The 21,127-nt window shown below is 41.9% G+C and overlaps 2 pseudogenes; both read left to right on the forward strand.

Annotated features, from left to right (window-relative positions):
- The first annotated feature begins 660 nt into the window (after positions 1-660).
- LOC127482688 (histone acetyltransferase KAT2B-like) lies at positions 661-5,449 on the forward strand (annotated as a pseudogene).
- Positions 5,450-17,526: 12,077 nt separating this feature from the next.
- Positions 17,527-21,127, forward strand: part of LOC149125242 (protein arginine N-methyltransferase 6-like) — a 43,072-nt pseudogene continuing 39,471 nt past the window's right edge.

Below are 21,127 nucleotides of genomic sequence, written 5' to 3' on the forward strand. Positions count from 1 at the left end.
GGTTTATGCCCTAACCAATCACAGCCTGTTGTGAGGCAGGCTCTGTTGCCAGGTGGGTTTTGAAATCATTCTTGAGTTAATGATGCTCACTTGCCTGTGGCCATCTTGGCATGGCCTTCTCATTCCACCACATTCAGAGAAACCCTACATCCAGCCAATGATTCTGTTAGATGTCATAAAACCCAAGCCTCTTCCTCTTTTTTAAAAATTATTTATTTGGATTGCAGAATTACAGAGGGGGGTTGGTGACAGGGAGACAGAAAGGGATCTTCCTTCTACTGGTTCACTTCCCAAATGGCTGCACCAGCTTCACCCAGAACTTCCACATGGGTGGCAGGGGCCCAAGGATTTGGGCCATCTTCTGCTGCTTTCCCAGGTGTATTAGCAGGGAGCTGGACCAGCAGTGGGGCAACTAACATTCCAACTGGCACCCACTTGGGATGCCAACATTGCAGGCATCAGTTTAACCTACTATGCCACAGTGCCAGTCCTTCAAGCCCTTTCTTAACCTTTCAATAAGATCAGTGGGACCTGAGAATTGACTGATTGAGTGGTAAGGCAATACCAGACAGAAACAGCCCTGGATCCCAATGTCCTCATGACAACTGAGCTCCCCTGGACTACACAGCTGGCATTTTCACTAGTCTCCTTGGACGCACTATGAGGAAACTTAACATGGAGAAGGAGTTTGTATGATGGCTTCTTTGTTGGAAGAATCTGGGGCAGATTGCAGCAACTGTTCAGGCACCAAGTCTCTGACGAACCCTTTGGGCATAAGAAACCGTTTCCATTCGTCTTGATCCCTTGCCAAGCTGCAACTAGTGAAGCCAGCCATGTCTTCTCTCCTGTCTCCACCTTTCATGCTCCCCCATCTCGCCCACAGGAAAGCAGCACTCAAGAATCATGATCCTAGTGAGTGATCACACCCTAGTGAGTGATCAGAGGCCTCATTCCATAGTCCCTGGGGTCACAATACTGCAGCTTAGACATGGAGCACTGTGGAGACCTAGCAGCGCAGGAGGAGCTAGAGGCCTGGCAGAAACGTGACAACATGGCCAGTCCAGGCTTCCTGGTTGATCAAGACCCTTAAGGTCACCCTTACACTAAGAGAGAATCACCTTTTGGGAACTGTTCATGAAAGGGCTATGAGTCAAGGACTCTGTAATGTGTCACACACAAACACACAAATAAATAGTTACACATGGATTCACTATTTTGAAGAAACAACCTTTGTTCTTTGACAACCTACATCCATCTCGATTCTTTCATAGCATTTTATATCAGACCAGGTGGAGTCTTCTTCAGGAATAAAAACTCTCAATGCCTCAGAATTATAGAGTGCTCAACATGTTAAAAGAATTTCGAGCCTGGGGAAGGAGAGCCGAGGGACGGCGGCCTCGGCATTGGAGCCGCTACTTCCCTCCTTCCTGAGGGAACAGCACCGCCACCAGCGCGCGGGCCAAGGCCAGGGCGAGCCGGGCTGGTGGCGCTCCGGGAGGATAGAGGTGGGCGAAGGGGCGGGAGGGCGTGCGGGGAGGGTCTGGCTCTCCCGACGACCAGAACCCGAGAGGGAGACCCTGGCGGCGGCGCCTGCCACTCGGCGCCTCCTGTCGTGCTGGAGGGCGGCTTGTGCGAGGCTGGCGGGGCCGGGCCCGGGCCGCTGTTCCCGCAGTCCCCTGCGCCGCCGCCTGCGCCGCCGCAGGGCTCCTCGGGTGCTGCCGCCGCTCGCTCGGGCTCCTGAGTTCCGGCTACAGCTGTGGCTGCGGCTGGCACGGCTCAAGAACCGGAAGGCCGTGGACGGCTCAGATCGCCCTGAAAAAGGCACAGCTGCATTCCGCTCCGCGGGCGAAGAAACTGGAGAAACTTGGAGTGTACTCCTCCTGCAAGGCTGAGGCGTCCTGTAAATGTAATGGCTGGGGGCGGAGGCGATGTCACCCGTGCTGTATGACAAAGTCACAGCTGCAGGAGGCAGAACTCAGCAAAGCAGGAAGGCCCTGACTGAACTGAAGCCATCTTCTCTGTTGTTTTTATTAGGCTTAATAGTGATGTAATCATTGGGTTTGGGTGTGAGAATAAAGGATATCAATGTAAGCAAAATTGTTGTTTCTTGTAAAAAAATGAGTTACAGGAGGTGACTGGAGTAATGAGGGGAATCCCCTAAAATTTGTATAGAGTAAAATATTATTAGCAACATTAGTAATGAGTTTTATGAGAAAATAGAACAGAAAGAGCATGCAGGTGCTTGTTCCCACAGACCTCCCCTTTGCCTTACACAGGAGTATATGATGAGACTGGGAGGTACGTAGTTAATAATACAGCAAATGGAATGATGAACAAGCACTACTATTCTTACAAAGGTTATGACCTTATGCCCCTGCTTGGAAATGTAGAACAAAGGAACAAGGAACACTTACATTAGGCAATGGAGTAGGTTTTATAAAAAACAGTTGTTGGAGGTGTGGTTTACCTTTAGAAAAATAGGATATAATCATTAGAACTTTCTCTATACAGTTTTAACCCTTTAAAATAAATCGATTAACATAAAATCTTAGACATTTTGTCTAGCACCTTTAGATAAGTTAAGCAAGTTTCATATAGCTAATGTATCCACTATGAATAGAGAAAAAGTTAGTGGAAAGGTTACGATGAGGCCATGAAAGGAAAATGAAACAAAACAAGATTAATAGAGAAAGGTATGCATACATGATCACTTGTGGTGTGTTCTTTCCCGAAAGAAGAGAGATTTGGGAGGAAGAAGGCTTAATAAAAGTATATGTAAAAAGAGTATAAGATAAAGCAATAAGAAGGAACGGCAAAATGATGCCTCCCCTTGCCACCTAAACCTCATCCCTTCATTTCCTTTTTTTTGCCAATGCCTCCCCTCCTTCAGAATCCCCTGGACCTACCAAGGCTGGACCCCGGCAGGCTGGAAAAACCCCAACCCCTCTCCCACTCCCCTCAGAGCCCATCTGCAGGAAATAATCATCAGTCTAATGGAATCCTGCCAGGGTTGTAGCCATGCCCTAGCTGCTCATGTTTCTCACCTGGAGAATGTGTCAGAGGAAGAAATGAACAGACTCCTGGGAATAATGTTGGATGTGGAGCATCTCTTTACATGTGTCCAGAAGGAGGAAGATGCAGATACCATGCAAGGTTATTTCTACCTATTTAAGCTCCTGAGACAGTTTATTTTACAAAGAGGAAAGCCTGTGGCTGAAGGCTCCTTGGAGAAGAAACCCTTATTTGAAAAGCCTAGTATTGAACAGGCTGTGAATACCTTTGTACAATATAAATTTAGTCACCTGCCATCAAAAGAAAGACAAAGAATAGTTGAGTTGGCAAAAATGTTCCTAAACCACATCAACAATTGGCATTTGTGGCACTGTCTCAATGAAGACTGTGATTTCCCAATGTTGATATTTCTGGATATGAAGAGAACTGCACAAGGTGGCTGTGTTACCACAATGTGCCACAGTTCTGTGACAGTCTACCTCGGTATGAAACTACCCACGTGTTTGGGAGAATAGTGCTTTCCTCAGTCTTCACTGTTATGAGGAGACAACACCTGGAACAAGCAAGACAGGAAAAAGACAAACTGCCTCCTGAGAAACAAACTCTGATCCTCACTGATTTCCCAAAATTTCTGTCCATGTTAGAAGAAATTTATAGACAAAACTCTCCCATCTGGGATCAGGATTTTCTCTCAGCCTCTTCCAGAATCCAAACAGTTATCAACCCACCTCCTGTGGCCAGGACAGTTTCCTACAATTCAAACTCATCTTCATTTGAGCAGCCAAATGGAGGGAGTAGCAGTCCTGCCTGCAAAGCTTCTTCTGGGCTAGAGGCAAACCCAGGAGAAAAGAGGAAAATGAATGACTCTTATGTTCTGGAGGAGGCCAAGAAACCCCGAGTAATGGGGGATATTCCAATGGAATTAATCCATGAGGTGATGTCCACCATCATGGACCCTGCAGCAATGCTTGGACCAGAGACCAGTTTTCTGTCAGCCCATTCAGCCAGGGATGAGGCAGCAAGGCTGGAAGAGCACAGGGACAGGATTGAATTTCACCTGCTGGGCAATTCCCTGAACCAAAAATCAAACAAGAGGATCCTGATGTGGCTGATAGGCCTGCAGAATGTGTTCTTCCATCAGCTGCCCCGAATGCCAAAAGAGTATATCATGTGACTTGTCTGTGACCAGAAACACAAAACCCTCACTTTAATTAAAGATGGCCATGTTATTGGTGGTATATGTTTCCATATGTTCCCAACCCAAGGATTCACAGAGATTGTATTCTGTGCTGTAACTTCAAATGAATAAGTCAAGGATTATGGAATACATGTGATGAATCATTTGAAAGAATATCATATAAAACATTACATCCTGAACTTCTTCACATATGCAAATGAATATGCAGTTGGGTACTTTAAGAAATACGGTTTCTCCAAAGAAATTAAAATACCTAAAGCTAAACATGTTGGCTATATTAAGGATTATGAAGGAGCCACTTTAATGGAATGTGAGCTAAATTCTCAGATACCATATGCAGAATTTTCTGTCATCATTAAAAAGTAGAAAGAGATCATTAAAAAGCTGATAGATGGGGCTGGCACTATGGTGCAGTAGGTTAATTCTCTACCTGCGGCACCGGCATTCTAGTCTTCTTCCAATACAGCTCTCTGTTGTGGCCTGGGAAAGCAGTAAAAGATGGCCCAAGTGCTTGGGCCCCTGCACCCACATGAGACACTGGGAAGAAGCACCTGGCTCCTGGCTTTGGATTGGCGCAGCTCTGACTGTCGCAGCCATTGGAGAGTGAACCAATGGATGGAAGACCTTTCTCTCTGTTTCTCCCTCTCACTGTCTGTAATTCTACCTTTCAAATAAATAAATAAAAATATTTTTTAAAAAAAAGATGATAGAAAGCAGGCCCAGATTCAGAAAGTTTACCCCGGACTTTCATGTTTTAAAGATAGAATTTGGCAAATTCCTATAGAAAGCATTCCTGGAATTAGAGAGACAGGCTGGACACCAAGTGGAAAGGATAAACGTAAGGAACCCAAAAACCCTGAACAGCTTTACAGCATGCTGAAGAACATCCTTCAGCAGGTGAAGAGCCATCAAAGCACTTGGCCCTTCATGGAACCGGTGAAGAGAACAGAAGCTCTGGGATATTATGAAGTTATAAGGTTTCCCATGGATCTGAAAATCATGAGTGAATGCCTCAGGAATGGGTACCACATATCTAAGAAATTATTCATGGCAGACTTACAGTGAGTCTTTACCAATTGTAAAGAGTACAACCCCCCTGAGAGTGAACACTGCAAATGTGTCAATATTCTAGAGAAATTCTTCAGTAAAATTAAGGAAGCTGGATTAATTGACAAGCAATGTTTCCCTCTCTGCTTCTTAGAAATTCATCAAGCAGTGTGCCTAATGCAAGGTGGTTAAGTTGTGCAAAGAACTGGACAAAATGTGATGAAGAGACTTGTAATAATTAGCACTTTTGAAAAAGAAACAAAAAACCCTCCTTTTAGCTTTATATGTATATATATATAAATTGACATGGAACATATATACATATATATATAAATAATTCCTGTATATGAGGAAATTGCACATTTTCTGAAGATTTGGGGAGTCTACAAAATTTCAGACCATGAATGTTTCCACATTTTTCTAATGAAATGTGAGAATTTATTTTTATTTTTTATTCTGAAGAACCTTAAAGAAAGGATATATGATTTTTAAAAATCCCAAAAATGTGAAATACATTTGAAGTCTCATTGTAGACTTTATATATATTTTTAAACACTCATTTAAATGAGATATTTTGAGCAGTTCTGAAAAATGCAGCTATGCAAAAGCAACTGCTTTGATTTCTAAGAAAAATTTAAATAATGTAACATTTTATAAGCAGTTTCCTCATATGTGCAATTTCCTCATATGTAGGTTTTGAGGAGACACTTGACCATTAATCTTGTTATGGTTGTCTAATGGGCATCCCATAGAAAAGTTACATTAATAGCACTAAATAGATTAAAATATATCCCATAAGGCTGGTGCTGTGGCTCACTAGGCTAATCCTCCGCCTTGCGGTGCTGGCACACTGGGTTCTAGTCCCGGTCGGGATGCCGGATTCTGTCCCGGTTGCCCCTCTTCCAGGCCAGCTCTCTCCTATGGCCCGGGAGTGCAGTGGAGGATGGCCCAAGTGCTTGGGCCCTGCACCCCATGGGAAACCAGGATAAGCACCTGGCTCCTGCCATGGGATCAGAGCGGTGCTCTGGCAGCAACGCGCTGGCCGTGGCGGCCATTGGAGGGTGAACCAACGGCAAGGGAAGACCTTTCTCTCTCTCTCTCTCTCTCTCACTGTCCACTCTGCCTGTCAAAAAAAGAAAAATCTATTCCATAAAATAGATTCTATGTTCTATGTCAAATGTTCTATGTCTGGAGTTTTGATAATTCTGTCTACCTACCACAAACTTGTGAGTTCATATCACTATTTTAATAATTCTTTTCTCTACATAAAAGTTTGATATAATATTTGACTTTGCTTATGCAAGCCATAAGTACCAAAAGGTAATTTCCCAGGCCACAAAGGCATAAACTTGAAAACACTTAAGATTTAATCCGTGTATTTTAATAGGAAAAGATTTATAGTTTACACATATATCAATATGGTGAATCCTTTTCTAAAATAAAGATTTATTTCTTTGGTATACAGAACACCATTTATAAAGTATACGAGGATTTTTTATTTTTCATCTCTCAATTTTGTTTGTTGTCAGTGGTGAACTAAATTCCAACCAAGATTTTCTGTCAGTTGCCAGTCTGCCATTGCCAGTGATAGTCTGTGTGAAGTAAAAAAAAAACAAAACAAAAAAAAAAAAAAAACACAACTGCAAATGGCTATTAAGTTGAATTGAAAATGTTGTTTTTGATACAAATGAGATATTCAGAATGCTCACATGGAAAAATGCCTCATCTTTTTTTTAAAGATTTATTTATTTGAAAGTCAGAGTTACACAGAGAAAGGAGAAGCAGAGAGAGAGGTCTTCCATCTGATAGTTCACTCCCCAGAAGGCTGCAATGGCTGGAGCTACGCTGATCTGAAGCCAGGAGCCAGGAGCCAGGAGCCAGGAGCCAGGAGACACAATCAGGCCTACACAGGCAGGACAAGAAGCAAAGCTGCCACAGTTTTTCTTGCTCCTCTGCATACACTGCCATTCATCTGCCTCTCCCATTTGTAGCAGGTTCACCAGACGTTACAGCCTGTGTTCTCCTGTAAGCCCTCCAGTGGACTACTGCTGAGGTGGCACAAACCACAGTGTGTGTGGATGTGTGTGTGTGAATGTTTGTGCACACACACTCAACAGAGTTGGGTACCTGGGTTGCCAAGAAAACTCCTAGACTCTAACAAAGGTGCCATTGAGAATAGCGGGGAGCCGGTGCACACTTTCCACTGAAAAGATAAAGCTGTGTGATGTACTGAGTCACCAAGTTCAAGTATTAAAATTTTTTGAAGCCAGTTTCCAAAAAGCAAAAGCAACCCCAGATTATAGAGGCTTATCCTGGTGATGTGTGGGAGTGGGTTTATTAAATTCAGGACAGAGAGCTCCACCTAGAGGATCTATGCTGCTCAACACCCAAGGTCAATAAAAGCAAAACCATCAGTCAACTGCTATTTACAATGTCAAATTAAAAGCCCCCTGTCCCCCAGAGGACTTCAACTTCTGCTTGAGAAACAGTGAGAGAATGCAAGGCCTCACATTCCCCAAAAGTTGAGTCCTAATTCTATGCACAAAGTCAGAATACAGAGATGCCCCATACCATAGCTGCTCTAGCAGAGGTCATTGTTAGAGGAATCTTTTAGGAATCTTCTGCAAAGTGGAGCTACACCCATGAAGGGGTGTTGAATCTTATCAAATGCTTTCTCTACCTTGACTGAGATGACTATATGGTTTTTGTTCTTTTTTCTGTTAATATGACTTATGACATCTATTGATTTGTAAATATTGAACCAACTTTGCATTGCTGAGATAAATCCCACTTGATCATGTTGTATGATCTTTTTGATGTTAATCAGCTAGGGTTTTTTTTTTGAGAATTTTTAAATCTATATTCATCAAAGATCTAGTATACTTTTCAATTCATATTTTGTCTTTGGTTTGAGTATCAGAGTGATGTTGACCTCATAGAAAAAATTTGGCAGAGTTCTGTCCTGTTCAATATTTTGGAATAGTTCGAAGACAATTGGAGTTAGTTCATTTTTAAATGTTTTGTAGAATTCAGTAGTAAATCCACCAGATTCTGCAATTTCCCTCATGGAAAACTTTTAATTAATGCTTTATCTCATTGATTGTTATGATTCTGCTTGTATTATCAGTATCTTAATGATTTAATCTTGGTATAAGTCATGTGAATCTAGGAATTTATCCATTTATTTGAAGTTTTCCAGTTTATGAACATAGTTTTTATAGTAGTTTCTTAAAATCCTTGTATTTTAGTGGTGTCAGTTGTAATATCTCCATTTTTATCTCTAATTTTATTTATTTGAGTTTTCTCTCTCTTTTTTCTTCATTATTCTGGTGAAAGGTTTGTCTATTTCATTTATCTTCTCAAAAAACCAACTTCTCATTTTGTTTATTGTATTGTTTTCTTAGTTTCAATTTCATTTGTTTCTGCCCTATCTCTTATTATTTCTTACCTACTGCTGATTTGGAGTGTAATTTGTTTTTGTTTTTCTAATTTTTAAATATTTATTAGGGCCAGTACTGTGGCATAACAGCTAAGGCCACCGCCTGCAGTACCGGCATCCCATATGGGTGCTGGTTCGAGTCCTAGCTGCTCCACTTCTGAACCAGCTCTCTGCTATGGCCTGGGAAAGCAGTGGAGAATGGCCCAAGTCCTTGGGCCCCTGCACCCATGTGGGAGAATCAGATGAGGCTCCTGGCTCCTGGCTTTGGATCGGTGCATCTTCAGCCATTGTGGCCAGATAGGGAGTGAACCAATGGATGGAAGACCTCTCTCTCTCTCTCTGCCTCTCCTCTCTCTATGTAACTCTGACTTTCAAATAGACAAATACATTTTTTTAAGATTTAAAGATTTATTCATTTATTTGAAAGAGATACAGAGATAAAGGGAAGGAGAGAGAGAGACAGAGAGAGAGAAAGAAAAAGGGAGAGAGAGGGAGAGAGATCTTCTACCCACTGTTTCATTTGCCACATTCCCAAAATGACCACAAAGCCTGGGCTGTGGCCAGGCTGAAGGCAGGAACTAGGAGCTCCATCCATATCTCCCACATGAGTGCACAAACCAAGGACTTGGGCTATCTTCTGGTGCTTTCCTGGGGCATTAGCAGGGAGTCTGATCAGAAGTGGAGCAGGGGCCGGTGCTGTGGAGGAAAGGGTTAATGCCCTGGCCTAAAGCACTGGCATCTCATATGGGCACCAATTCAAGACCTGGCTGCTCCACTTCTGATTCAGCTCTCTGCTATGGCCTGGGAAAGCAGTAAGAAGATGGTCCAAGTCCTTGGGCCCCTGCACCTTTGTGGGAGACCTGGAAGAAGCTCCTGGCTCCTGGCTTTGGATGGGCACAGCTCCGGACATTGTGGCCAACTGGGGAGTGAACCATCCGATGGAAGACCTCTCTCTCTCTCTCTCTCTCTCTCTCTCTCTTTTGACAGGCAGAGTGGACAGTGAAAGAGAGAGAGACAGAGAGAAAGGTCTTCCTTTTCCTTTGGTTCACCCCCCAGTGGCCACTGCAGCCAGCACGCTGTGGCCAGTGCTCTGTGCTGATCTGAAGCCAGGAGCCAGCTGCTTTTCCTGGTCTCCCATGTGGGTGCAGGGCCCAAGGACTTGGGCCATAGCAGAGAGTTGGACTGGAAGAGGGGCAACCAGGACAGAATCTGGTGCCCTGACCAGGACTAGAACCTGGTGTGCTGGTGCCACAGGCGGAGGATTAGCCTATTGAGCCACGGCGCCAGCCCTCTTTCTTTATCTCTGCTTCTCCTTTCTCTGTGTAACTCTTTCAAATAAATAAATAAATCTTAAAAAAAAGAAGTGGAGCAGCCATGACTCAAACTGGCATCTATATAGATGCCCACATTGCAAGCAGCAGCTTAAGCGTCTATGCCACAATGCCAGCCCCTCTAAATCTTTGAGATGTATCATTAGGTCACTTATTTGAGACTTTCTCTTTTAAATGTAAGGGCTTGACATTATAAACTTCCCTCTTAAAACTTCTTTTGCTTTATCTCACAGATTTTGATACAGTGTGTTTTCATTTTAATTTATTTCAAGAAAGTTTTATATTTTCTTTTTAACTTCTTCAATGACTCATTGATCATTCAAAATGTTTTATTTCCGTGTCTTTTTGAGTGCTGCATCTTCTTGTTGGTTTCTAATTTTTATTCTTTTGTGGTCTGAGGTGATTCATGGTATGATTTCAGTCTTTTTAAATTACTGAATCTTTACTTGTAGCCTAATAGATGATCTAGCTCAGACAATACTCAATGTGCTAATGAAAAGAAGGTTATTCTATAGTTGGTGGGTGAAATGTCCTGTAAATGTCTGTTATGTCCACTTGCTCAACAGTACGTTTCAACTCTGATTTATCTTTATTGATTTTCTGTCTGCTTGATTTGTCCACTGAAGAGAGTGGGGTGTTGTAATCACCCACTATTATTGTGTTGGGGGTCTCTTTCCTTTAAGTCTAATGTTATTTGCTGTATATATCTGGGTGGTCTTGTTTTGGATGCATAAATATTTATGATTGCTCTATCTTCTTGCTGACTCAAGCCTCCTATCAAAATGCAATGTCCTTCTTTGTCTCTTTTTACTGTTTTTTATTTAAAGTCTGTTTTATCTAATATGAATGTAGCCACTCCTGTTCATTTTTTGTATCCATTTTCCTGGTGTATCTTTTTCTAGTCCTTCACTTTCAGTCTATGTGTATCTTTATTTGTGACGTGAGTTTCTGGTAGCCAACATGTAGTGGGGTCTTGATTTTTTTTTAACTATCCAGCCAACCTAAGTCATTTGGTTGTTGAATTTAATCCATCTATATTAAATGATAGTATTGATGAATAAGAATTAACACCTGTCATTTGGTTGATTGGGTACTGATTTTACCTGCTCTGTTAGTGAATTTGGTGGTGTCATATGCTTTCAGGATGTTTACTTCTAATGCAGGACTCATTTCAGAATTTCTTATAAGACTTGTCTGGTAGTGGTGATTTCCCTCAGTTTTTCTTATTTGAAAAATAGCTTATTTCTCCCTCCATTTTAAGGATACCATCTCTCAATACAATCTTCCTGGTGGAAAGTTCTTTTCCTTGAAGACATTGAATATATCATCCCACTCTTTTCTCACCTGTTTGATTTCTGCTGAAAAGTCTGATGTCAACCAAATTAGTTTTTATTTATATATAACTTGATACATTTATTTTAACCTTATTGCTTTAGTATTTTCTCCTCATCCTTAACTTTTGTCAGTTTGACAACAATATGCCTTGTAGATGATATTTTTTGGTTCAGTCTGCTTGCAGTTCTTTGAGCTTCTTTTATCTGGATAGCCACATTTCTTTCTCTTTTTTAAGATTTATTTATTTGAGAAGCAGAGTTACAGACAGAGAGAGAAAGAGACAGAAAGAGAGGTCTTAAATCTGCTAGTTCACTCCCCAAATGGCCACAAAAGTTAGAGTTCAACAGATCCAAAGCCAAGGATAAGGAGCTTCTTCCAGCTATTTCAGGAGCCCAAGCACTTGGGCCATCTTCTACTGCTTTTCCAGGCCATTAGAAGGGAGCTGTATCAGAAGTGAAGCAGCCCGTACCTGAACTGGCACCCATATGGGATGCTGGCACTGTAGGCAGAGGTTTAGCCTACTACATCACAGTGCTGGCTTTGATGTCTCAAGACCTGGAAAATTTTCAATTATTGTTAGATTTAGAAGGCCTTAAACATCTTTTCTCTTCCCTTCTGCTTCAGGAATACCTATAATAAAAATATCCAGTCATTTAATCATATCACAAGTTTCACATAGAATTTCTTCATTCTTTTTCATTTGTTTTATTGTCTGATTAGGTTGTTTCAAAAGTCTTGTCTGCCAGATCAGAAATTCCTTCATTCATTTGGTCTATTCCTTTGTTAAAACTATCAGTTATATTTTTTATCTCACTGACTGAAGATTTTATTTTCAAAATTTCCATTTGGTTCTTCTTAATTATTTCTGTCTGCTTACTAATATTTTCATTCATGTCACTCATTGATTTACTCACTTATTTAATCTGTCTATATGTATTCTCCTGATTGTATTAAGTTTCCTTACAATCACTATTTTGAATTCTATTTCCAGAATTTCATAGTTTCCTTCCAATCAGGATCTAAATCTGAAGAATTATTGTGTTGTTTTGGAGATGTCATGCTAGCTTGCTCCGTCATGTTTCCTGTGTCCCTACATTGACATCTGTACATCTGGTATAGTAATTCCTTCTTCTTTATGAAGTAGGTTTTCTTAAAAAAGAGCTTAAGGTTTGGATGAAATGCAACATATCATTTCGCTGGTTCTTTTGGCTTTGGTTCTAGGTAATTCCAGAAGTTCAGTCTCTCAGTTATATCTTTTGTTTTAATCAATGTCATCCTGTCTATAAATGACACACTGGTCTAGTCTGCTGCAAGCCATAGGGTTACAAGCGTGACTTTGAGATGAAGGTAGGTTTCCTAGGCTATGGATCTTCAGTCCACACAATTTTGTATCAGTTACTCTGGAAGTGTGAAAGCCAGTGTCTTGGTGGTGAGTGCTGATGTCAATATAAATGACTGTTCCCTTGTCCCAAAAGCAATCCTGAGTGATTGTAGGGCTTGTGGCATGAATTTCTATGACTCTAGGATTGTGTAAAGTGTATGAACCCCTCCATTGGTCTTGCTAGGAAAGTGCAACTGGTGCTGCAGATTATAATGTCCAAAGCCCTATTTCTTGGAATGGGCAATGTGAACTGAACCCTGCTCCAGTTCCACAGGGTGACTTTAAGGCACACAGGAGACTTTTCCTGGCAGGTATGAGTCCCAAGGTGGAATGCAGGTGGGTTCTCCCCTAGGTCCATTGGGTAGATTCCAGTGGGATTAAACAAAATCAAACTGATTGTTATAATCCTGGTGTTATGTGGTATAGCAGAGTCATTACCCAAATCTTCTAGATGAAGTACATTTTGGTGCTAGTTCCCAGAAGCTAAGTGTCACCCCATTCCTACTCCCAGCTCACATACAGTGAGTGAGCATGGTTCTTGGGCTAATATTCTCAAGCTCCAATTGTTACAATATGAATGAGACATGCCTCTACACCACAATTTGCCCCTACTCTGACTCTTTGTCTTTTGATAGCAGTGGTTCAGAGATCAGTTGTGTGATTTTTTTCCAGGAGAGTCCAGCACTCCATGGGGATGAGGGATGCAAGGGAGACAATGTGAATTCATTTCTTTGATTCTAGCAATTTCTCAGACCCCATTCAGCTTCCCAGGGTAAAGTTACAGTCAGTGAGTGACTGTGGAATTCTCCCTCAGCTAAAACTGTAGGAGGCAAGATATATAGGGGTTGGCGCTGTGCCTTAGCATGTAAAGCCACAGCCTGCAGTGCTGACATCCCATATAGGTGCTGGTTTGAGTCCCAGCTGCTCCACTTCTAATCCAGCTCTCTGCTATGGCCTGGGATAGCAGTAGAAGATGGCCCAAGTGCTTGGGCCCCTGTACCCACATGGGAGACCTGGAAGAAGCTCCTGGCTCTTGGCTTTGGATCAGCACAGCTGCAGCTTCCACCACTACAGCCAATTGGGGAGTGAACCAGTGGATGGAAGACCTCTCTCTTTCTCTTCCTTTCCTTCTCTCTCTGTGTAACTCTGACTTTCAAATAACTAAATAAATCTTTTTGTAAAAAAAAGAAATATAAAAACTTCTTCCTACTTTTACTTGGTAAGATGTCAACTTTCAGCTTGCAGCTGTCTGTGCTGTGCTGCCAATCTTAAGCATGTTTCTGTTCTCTGTCCTCACTGTTCCATGGGATATTCATTCTTCTTATTTCACCTCCACTGAATATTTCTGTCAGCCAGACCTCTGGAAATGAGATCATTTCTTTGTTTTCATATCCTAATGAAACTGCAGTCAGTATGACTTTACCCAATTCAGCCATCTTGGATCCTAGGAATCTTGGGCTGCTTCTTAGGGCTAGACTCAGGGATGATCTAAACTTCATGTTTTTCCCAAGTTGAGATTCTGATGTTGCTTAAGAATGTCATGTTTAACAATATCCACCCTGAACTAACATCAAAATTGTCATTTATTAATACTATGTGTCAGGCACTTTGTATAAGCATTAGGCAAAATGTTCACCACTAACTTGAAGGGAAATGTTAAATGACCACTTATTAGGAAATAAAGAAATTGAGTCTCAGGATAAACAGGCCTGAAATCACAGGTCTGTTTGAATTCATGTTTGATCAACTCTGCAAGATTCTTGCTTGCCAAAGATACCAATGGACTGTTGACTTCATGTTTTTAAGGGATTTCCTTAGAAACACTTAAATGATTATCATTCTGGTTCTCTTTCCAAGATATGTGATGATGATTTGAGGTACATTAACAGCAAGAGAGAATCACAGAAGACAACCTGTATCTTTCAACACTGGGTGAAAAAGCTGCTTCTTGCCTGCATAGAATCAGTTATGTAAGTGTCACATTCACTGTTAGCTATTCCTTAGACAAACCCTCCCTCTAGGGGCCAGCAAAGAAGGGGATAGATGTGAATATTATGTGTGTGAATTTCACAAGCCATGTTAATTCTTTGGGTTTTTTTTAAAGTTTTATTTTATTTATTTGAAAGACAGAGTTACAGAGGGAGGTAGAATGAGAGAGAGAGAGAGAGAGAGAGAGAGAAAGAGAGAGGTCTTCCATCCACTAGTTCACTTCCCAGATGGCTGCAACAGCTGGAGTTGAGCCGACCTGAAGTAAGGAGCCAGGAGCTTCTTCTGAGTCTCTCACATGGATGCAGGGATCCAAGAACTCGGACTATTTTCTACTGCTTTCCCAAGCCATAGCAGAGAGCTGGATCAGAAGTGGAGCAGCTGAGACTTGAACCAGATGCCTATATGGGATGCCTGTGCTGCAGGCCGGGGCTTGCGCTGTGCCACCACTGTGCCACTGTGCTGGCCCCACCATCTTAATTCTTTGTAAAAGCCAATTTATTTTTGAACAGGCATAGCCAGAAATTATATCTGTGTTGATTGTCACAACTGTCAAATGTTAACAATTCTAGTAATTTTAGCTCATTGATCCTGGGTTAGGTAGCGCAGGGCACATTCTCCTCTTTGGATTCCCTGTGCTGAAGTCTTTCTCCACAACCTTGACTTTCCAGTGAGATAACCTGCACTGACCTCTGACTCACCCATAAAAGGAGATTCATCCCAACATTCACAAGGGAAGGGGTGAAAAGAGAGAATCTAGGGAAGAATCAGAGAAGAATCCCCTCCCCCATTGCCACCTGCTACCATCTATTGGGCTGTGGGATAGTTGATTGCTTAACTATCCAATTTTTCAGGTATCTAAAATGTGACAGTGGAAGCAGCTGATGACTTAAACACTATGTGTAAAAGGCACTTGAAATTCTTGAGAGGGGCAGACAGAACAGATGCTGAATGACTCGCAGTTGCAAGGCTTATGTTGGTTCTGTGTTCTAGACCAACAAATTTCCCTACCATCTTTGCTTTTAGGAGATTGCCTGCTAAGAACCATCACCAGTGTTTTTGGTTTTTGGAGCTTCAGCTATAGCTGGAGTATCTTCAGAATGAGGTGAGGAATAAGGATGCAAACACCAGAGGTAATGCTATGCTGATAGACACCCTAAACTTGATCCAGGTCCTGAAGCATTGCTGACCATGAGACTGTGACACCTCTAAAAACTGGTGGATTTGGGGCTAATGCTTTAGCATAGGTTAAGCCTCTGCCTGTAGCACTAGCATCCTTTATGAGCACCAGTTCAAGCCCCAGATGCTCTATTTCTGATCTATCTTCCTGCTGATTGCCTGGAAATGCAAAATATGGCGCAGTGTTTGGGTTCCTGCTTCTCACATGGGAGACCCAGAAGAAGCTCCTGGATCCTGATTTTGGATTGGCCCAGCTCTAGTCATTGTGAGCTCTCTCTCTCTTACTTTCCTTCTCTCTCTGTGTAACTCTGACTTTCAAATAACTAAATAAATCTTTTTGTAAAAAAAAAGACATATAAAAACTTCTTCCTACTTTTACTTGGTAAGATGTCAACTCTCTTAATGATTCAGTCACAACTGAATGATTCAGAGTGGATGGAAGGCCTCTTGCTGTCTCTCCTCCTCTGTAACTCTGTCTCTTAAATAAATAAATAAAGTCTTTTTTTTTAAAAGAAGGAATCCTTTAAAAAAAAAAAAAGACTGATGGATTTTTTCTTTCCTGCCAGCATGTGGAGTTCTCCAAGAAAGAAGACTTTAATATATTCATTTTGCACACTGGCTCCATGGTCCAGGATGATAACAAAGGAGGCCCCATGGCCGGCGCCGTGGCTCAATAGGCTAATCCTCCACCTTGCGGCGCCGGCACACCGGGTTCTAGTCCCGGTTGGGGTGCCGGATTCTGTCCCGGTTGCCCCTCTTCCAGGCCAGCTCTCTGCTATGGCCAGGGAGTGCAGTGGAGGATGGCCCAAGTGCTTGGGCCCTGCACCCCATGGGAGACCAGGAAAAGCACCTGGATCCTGGCTCCTGCCATCGGATCAGCGCGGTGCGCCGGCTGCAGCGGCGGCCATTGGAGGGTGAACCAACGGCAAAGGAAGACCTTTCTCTCTGTCTCTCTCTCTCACTGTCCACTCTGCCTGTCAAAAAAAAAAAAAAAAAAAAAAAACAAAGGAGGCCCCAATCAATACTTGTTGCATGAGGAAAGCACACATGGGTGATAAGATAACAGCCACCTCAATGTTTGGAGACACACGGGGTAGGGGAGATGGCTAACTGTGCACTTATGTGTCTTAAGAAAAAGAAACAGCAAGAATTGGAAACATTCTCAGTACTTCCAAAGGAAGAAATGAGCAGCCAGTGCATGTGTATCCACCTCCACTTCCTTTTCCATTGGTGATGTTTATCACCTTCCCCCATCCCTTACTTACAGTGATAGTGAGAGAGGCAGCCTAACAGCTTGACACAGTTCCTCCATTCCCACACAATATGGGGAGCTTGGGACATAGCTTTCCTTTCCAAATGAAACAACATAAAAGATCTGTTTTCTAATAAAACTTCTTCCCACCTAAACATGCAGCCTTTCTTTTCCAGGCAAGGAGTTCTGCTAGGCTGGGGAATGACAATAAAACCATAGATGAGGATGTCTAAACAGAAGGCACATATTCTGAGTTATGAAACCATGCATTATAAGTGAGCTTCCCAAAATTAAGGAGGAAAAAGAACAAAGAGAGATAGTGGTCAAGCAATGAATTATTCTTCAAACAAAAATGTTTTGGACACCATGTATAAGTCAAAGAATGTTTATGATGAAGAAGTGAACAAGCCAGAAACAGGTCTTGCTTCCCTGTGGTTTATATGCTGACACAGGAAACAAACATTAAGCAAAGAATGTAAGTGTGTTGAAGTGTTTTTTTTTTTTTGACAGGCAGAGTGGACAGTGAGAGAGAGAGACAGAGAGAAAGGTCTTCCATTACCATTGGTTCATCCTCCAATGGCCACTGTGGCCAGCGTGCTGTGACTGGCACACCATGCTGATCCAAAGCCAGGAGCCAGATGCTTCCTCCTGGTCTCCCATGCAGGTGCAGGGCCCAAGGACTTGGGCCATTCTCCACTGCACTCCTGGGCCACAGCAGAGAGCTGGCCTGGAAGAGGGGCAACCGGGACAGAATCCAGTGCCCCGACCGGGACTAGAACCTGGTGTACTGGTGCTGCAGGCAGAGGATTAGCCTATTGAGCTGTGGCACTGGCCATGTGTTGAAATTTAAAAAAGAAAAATGTGAAATGCACTGAGAACCTATCTTGGGGATGCTAATAACAGGGGGGGCTCTTACTAATTTTGAGGAAGGCAGTAATGAAATCTCACATGTGGGAGACTTGTGGCATCAACCAGGCCAAGACTGGTGGGAAGAGCATGTGAAATTAACACAAAGAACACTGCTGTTAAAACATTTAAGATTGCATGATGTCCAGTGCATAAAGAACACTGGGGATGATTGAGATAGAAGAGAGAGGGAGGCTGGGACTAAAGAACCAAAGTGACTCCATTTTTAAACAAAAATAATAAAAAAAAAAAAAAACAGCTTCCGTTTCCCATAGCAGACCCGGGTCCTTGTAAAAGAAGGCATTCAGGCATTCTGGAGATATCAAAGCTTACCAGGGACAGCTAGCTTGGTAGACCAAGGGCAGCACAGCAGAGATCTCTCAACAAAGTAACTCCCTGTACCCAAAGCTTCCATGCTGTATGTAACTCTTTTTTCCTGCTAATGTAGCCCCTTTTTCCCTTTAAAAACTCTCCCAAAGACTGGGGCCTCACTCCTTCCTCCACTGTGCTGGTTGGTTGGATGGGGTCCCTGTTGTGGCTTGTACTCCCGAATAAACCTTGCTTTTGCAGTTTGGTGTGAGCGACTCTCTGGGGGTCTCTGTGGGGATCTAACGATCTGGGCACAACAGGACCAGGTCATTCACATGAACAAATCTTCTGTCTACTGGTTCACTCCCCAAATGGATGCAGCAGCTGGAACTGAGCCAGTCTAAAGTTAGGAGCCAGGAATCTCTTTCAGGTCTCCCACAAGGGTGCACGTGCCAAAGTACTGAGGCCATCCTTTGTTGTTTCCTTGGTGTATGAGCAGAGAACCAGATCAGAAGTGGTGCAGCCAGGACTCAAATGAGCACTAATGTGGGATGACAGCACTGCAGGCAGTGGCTTTACCCACTATGCCACAGTGCCAGATCCTGAAGTAAAAATCTTGCCAACCAACTATACTCTATCCAGTAAAACTGTATTCAGAAATTAATGAAAATCAGAGTTTCCAAGACAGGCAAAAAACTAAGAAAATTAATCACCAAAAGACCATACTTACAAAAGATGCTTAAGAAAGTCCTATATAATGAAGTGAAAGAAAGTGAACTATTATTACAAAAACATGTAAACACCACTAGAAGAATAGATACACAAAAGAGAAATAGAAATGAATCTAAATGTATGAATTCAGTAAACCACCAGCCCCCCAAAATGGACATCAAAAGACAAAGAGCAGAACAAAGGTTTTTCAAAATAAACAAAATAAAAATTTTAAAAGACAAGACTAAGTCTTCATTTATTAATATTAATCTTGAATGTAAATGGACTACATTTCTAAATTAGAAGACATGGAATAGTTGGATGGATAGAAACCAAAACCCAATGATATACTGCCTAAAATAAAGCCACTTTATCAATATAGACACACAAATTGAACCAGCATTCTGATATGAGATGGGGGTGTACTAAGACTTCGCTTTACTTGTTACATCACAACACTTTCTCCTATAAAACTATTTGGGGTGCCAGCACTGTGGATTAAGTTACTACCTGCAATGCCAGCATCCTAAATAGGCATTTGTTGTTGGACCCTGCCACCCATATCAGAAACCTGAGTGAAGCTCCCGGTTCCTGGGTTTCACTTGGCCCACTGCTGGCTGTTGCAGCCATCTGGGGAGTGAACTAGTGAGTAGAATACTCTCTCTCTCTCCTCTGATTTCCCAATAAGGCAATAAATGTTTTTAAAAACTATCCTAATAAGCTGAAAGGGGAAAGAAACTGTTCAAACTCATTTTGCAAGGCTAGAATTATCCTGACACCACAGCTAGGCAAGGCCAGAGCAAAAACAGCAAAAGAAAAATATAGACCAATATTTCTGATCAATGTGAATTCAAGACTTCTCAACAAAATACTAACCAATAGAATCCTACTACACATCAAAAATTTCACTCAACATGATCAAGTAGGATTGCTTTTCTAAAGGAGAGTTACCTGTATTTTTTTTTTTGACAAAGATGAAAAATAAGCAGAGAAGACAAGGATGACTCCAAGGTTTGGGGCATGAGCAACTGGGAGGGTGAGGCTGTCACTGAATAAGGAGGAAGGAAGCATTTGAAAGAAACAAATTGCAGAGAAGTATCAGGGTTTCACTTTGAACATGGTCAGTGTGAGGTACCTGGGGGACGGCTCCATGATAATCCTGAGACACTAACTTATATTCATGTCTGTAGCTCAGTGGGCAAGAGTAGACTGCAGAAATAAATGTGAGGCTCATAGCCTGTAGATGGTAAGTGAAACCTTGAGGCATGGAGAAGCCAAGAACAAAGAACAGAAGCAAAGCAGACCAAAGACAAGGCCCTGGGCTCTCCAACACTAAGAAATAGAACAGAAAGAGGGAAGAATCAAAAAATCCCTAGTTGGAGCATCTAGTGTTACTGGATGAAAGCAAGGTGTTGCATGGAAGCCCAGAGAAGAAATCCCCCAAGAATAAAGGAGTGGTGTGCTGTGCCCTGTGCTGCTGGATGACAGAGTGGGACATGATGTAAGAGATGACCCTGTGCTAGCACTGAGAAAGCATGGGTGCATTCTCACAGAAGTACTTGGAACCTCTAGGTCTTGGTTTAAAGACTACAAGCAAAAATCGAACTTAAAACACCAGAAGAGTCAATTTTTAAAAAGGGAAAATATTTTTAAAACCATAAATCAATAAAAATGAAAATGTGTCTACAGCCCTATAACAGACAGTTCCAAATGTGACTTCTGTAAGTGTCAATAAATTAATAAATAAACTTCTGGCAAGACTGAACAAGAAAAAGAAAGCACATGCGATGTGATTTGAGTGGAGAAAGTGGATGTCACCCAAGTTTCAAAAACTTAAAGACTGTAAGATATTATGTCACACATAACTTTGGTTCAATAACATTTTTGGTGATTAAATGGATTTATTTTTGGAAATTACATATTACCATAATCAATTTTATGAAAAAGAACAAAAGGATATATCAACAATTATTATACAGTTTGAAAAATTTTTGAAATATGTATAATGACAAATTAAAAACAAAATGTGTACAATGTTTAA

This window comes from Oryctolagus cuniculus, chromosome 7 (genome assembly GCF_051225735.1).
Source record: "Oryctolagus cuniculus isolate XC-2025 breed Fujian yellow rabbit chromosome 7, ASM5122573v1, whole genome shotgun sequence".
Taxonomy (NCBI): Eukaryota; Metazoa; Chordata; class Mammalia; order Lagomorpha; family Leporidae; genus Oryctolagus; species Oryctolagus cuniculus.